The sequence below is a fragment of the Bos indicus genome, chromosome 17 (genome assembly GCF_029378745.1).
Source record: "Bos indicus isolate NIAB-ARS_2022 breed Sahiwal x Tharparkar chromosome 17, NIAB-ARS_B.indTharparkar_mat_pri_1.0, whole genome shotgun sequence".
NCBI lineage: Eukaryota > Metazoa > Chordata > Mammalia > Artiodactyla > Bovidae > Bos > Bos indicus.
In genome coordinates, this window is record NC_091776.1 from 37,402,415 (window position 1) to 37,405,989 (window position 3,575).

Consider the following 3,575-nt stretch of genomic DNA (forward strand, 5'->3'; position numbering starts at 1 on the left):
GTATCCCTCATTGTAGATAGACACTTTACCGTCTGAGCCACCTGTTAAGTGTTATCTAAATGTTAGATAGAATTCTCTGTGAAACCATCAGGTCCTGGACTTTTGTTTGTTGGGATTTCTAAATCACAGTTTCAATTTCAGTGCTTGTGATTGTTCTGCTCTTATTTTCTATTTTTTACTGGTTCAGTCTTAGGAGGTTGTACCTTTCTAAAAGCTTGTCCATTTCTTCCAGGTTTTCATTGTATTGGCATACAGTTGCTCATAGTACTCTTATGATCCTTTGTATTTCTGTAGAGTCAATTATAACTTTTTCATTTCTGATTCATTGATTTACTCTTCTACCTGTTCTTTTCTCTCTTTTTCTTTCTTTTTGATGAGACTAGTTAACATTTAACCAATTTTGTTTATCTTCCAAAGAACCAGCTTTTAGCTTCATTGATCTTCTTGTCTGTGATTTCTTTCCTTCTAGTATATTTGTGCTTTGTTTGTTCTTCTTCCTCTAGTTGTTTAAATGTAAGCTTAGGTTGTTTATTTGAGATTTTTCTCTTTTCTTGAGGTAAGATTATGTTGCTAAAAACTTTCCTCTTAGAACTGCTTTTGTTGCATCCCATAGGTTTTATACTGTCATGCTTTCATTTTCATTTGTCTCTATGTATTTTTTGAGTTCCACTTTGATTTCTTCAGTGATTCATAGGTTGTTTAGGTAGCATATTGTTTCACCACTATAGTTTTATGTTCTTTATAGTTTATGTTTTATGTAGTTCATTTCTAATCTCATAGCTCTTTGACCAGAGAAGATGCTTGATATAATTTCAATTTTCTTAAATTTACTAAGACTCACATTGTAGCCCAGAATGTGATCAATCCTGGAGAATGTTCCATGTGTAGTTGAGAAAAAAGTGTAATCTGCTACTTTTAGATGGAATGCTCTGTAAATATCAATTAAATGTAACTGGTATAAAGTGTCCTTTAACGCCTGTGTTTCCATATTAACTTTTTGTCTTGGTGATTGTTCACTGATGAAAATGAGATTTAAGGTCCCCCACTGGGTCACTATTGGTTTTTTCCTTTTATAATTGTTCATATTTGTCTTACATATTGTGTTGCTGCTATGTTGGATGTGTATATATTTTAATTGCTATATTTTTTTTTGATTGAACTTTTGATCATTATGTAGATTTGTTCTTTGTCTCTTGTAACAGTCTTAAAGTCTATTTTGTCTGATACAAGTGTTGCTACTCCAGGTTTCTTTTGATTTCAATTTGTAAGGAATATTTTCTCTCATCTCCTTACTTTCAGTCTGTAAGTGTCCCTCGGTCTATGGTAGGTCTCTTGTCAAAGTTAAAGTCACTCAGTCGTGTCCAACTCTTTGCCACCCCATGACTATACAGTGCATGGAATTCTCCAGGCCAGAATACCAGAATGGATAGCCTATCCCTTCTCCATCAGATCTTCCTGACCCAGGAATTAAACTGGGGTCTCCTGCATGGCAGGCAGATTCTTTACTAACCAGGGAAGTCCCAGGGTCTCTTGTAGACAGCATATATGGCTCATATAGACCCAATCAGTCTATGTCTTTTGATTGTTGTATTTAATCCATTGCATTTAAGCTAATTTTCAATATATGTAATACTATGACCATTTTCTTAGTTGTGGGTTTATTTTTTGTAGGTCTTTTCCTTTTCTTGTGTTTCCTACCTAGAGAAATTTCTTCAGCATTCTTGTAAAGCTGGCTTAGTGCTGCTGAATTCTCTTAACCTTTGCTTATCTGTAAAGCTTTTGATTTCACCTTCAAATATGAGAGTCTCATTGCATAGAGTATTATTGGTTATAGGTTTTTTATTTCATAATTTTAAATATATTATACCCTTGTTTTCTGGCTTATAGAGTTTCAGTTGTAAAAGTAGCTGATAACCTTATGGGAGTCCCCTTGTATATTATTTGTCTTTTTTCCCCTCTTTGTTTTTAATATTTTATCTTTGTCTTTAATTTTTGTCATTTTGGTTATTATTTGTTTTGGTGTGTTCCTCTTTGGGTTTATCCTGACTAGACTCTCTGTACTTCCTGGTCTTGGTTGACTATTTCCTTTCCCAAGGAGTTCAAACTAGTCAATCCTAAAGGAAGTCAACCCTGAATATTTATTGGAAGAACTGATGCCGAAGCTGAAGCTCCAATGCTTTGGCTACCTGATGGCAAAGAGCCACCTCATTGGAGAAGAGCCTGATGCAGTGAAATATAGAAGGCAGGAGGAGAAGGGGACGACAGAGGGTGAGATGATTAGTTGGCAATACTGACTCAATGGACATGAGTTGGAGCAAGCTGTGGGAGATGGTTAAGGACAGGGAAGCCTGGTGAGTTGCAGTCCATGAGGTCACAAACAGTAGGACACAACTTAACAACTGAACAACCAAAACATGTTAGGGAAGTATCCAGCTATTATCTCCTCAGATATTTTCTCTGGTCCTTTCTCTCTCCTCCTTCTTGGACCCCCATAATGTGACTGTTGGTGGGTTTAATCTTGTCCCTGAAGTCTCTAAAGCTGACTTAATTATTTTTCTTCATTCTTTTTTCTGATTCTATTTTGTGGCAGTGATTTCCACCATTGTCTTCCAGGTTATTTATCTGTTCTTCTGCTTCAGTTTTTTTTTTTTTTTTTTTCCCCTGCTATTGATTCTTTCTAGTGAATTGCTCATCTCTGTTGTTTGTTCTTTAGTTTTTCTAGGTCATTTGTAAGCATTTTTTTTTTTGGTATCTTCTTCATTCTTTTTTTGAGATCCTGGATCATCTTCATTGTCATTATTCTGAATTATTTTTCTGGAAGGTTGCTTATCTTTATTTCATTTAGTTGGTTTTCTGGGGTTTTGTCTTGTTCCTTCATCTTGGAGATAATCCTCTGGTCTTTCATTTTGATGAACTTTCTGTGATTATGGTTTTCCTTTTGGATGCTGCAGGATTATAGTTCTTCTTGATTCTTCTGTCTGTCCTCTGGTGGATGAGGCTGAGAGGCTTCTGCAGGATTATTGATGGGGGGAAGGGGAAATCCAAGGACTGCTGCTATCAGTGTCTCCATCCTCAAGGCAATCCCCTGCAGACCCACACCTTCTCAGGAGACCCTCCAACACTAGCAGGTAGACTTGGTTTCATTTATTATGAGGCCACTGCTCCTTTTCCCTTGGTCCTGGAGCACACAATATTTTATTTTTGCCCTCCAAGAGTGAAATCTCTGTTTCTCCAGTCCTGAGGAAGTCCTGCAATCAAATCCTGCTGGCATTCATGGAAAAATTTCCTGGGGATACCAGATTTTCTGGGAAAACCTGACATGGGGCTCAGAACCTTCACAACAGTAGAACATTGTTGGTATTATTGTTCTCCAGTTCATGAGTTGCCCATCAGGTTAATATGAGATTTGATTTTACAGTGATTGTGCCTTTCCTACTGTCTTGGTGCAGCTTCTTCTTTGTCTTTGGATATGAAGTATGTTTTTTTGATGGGTTGTAGCATCCTATTGATGACTGTTCAATCAGTTCAGTTCAGTTCAGTTCAGTCACTTAGTCGTGTCCGACTCTTTGTGACCC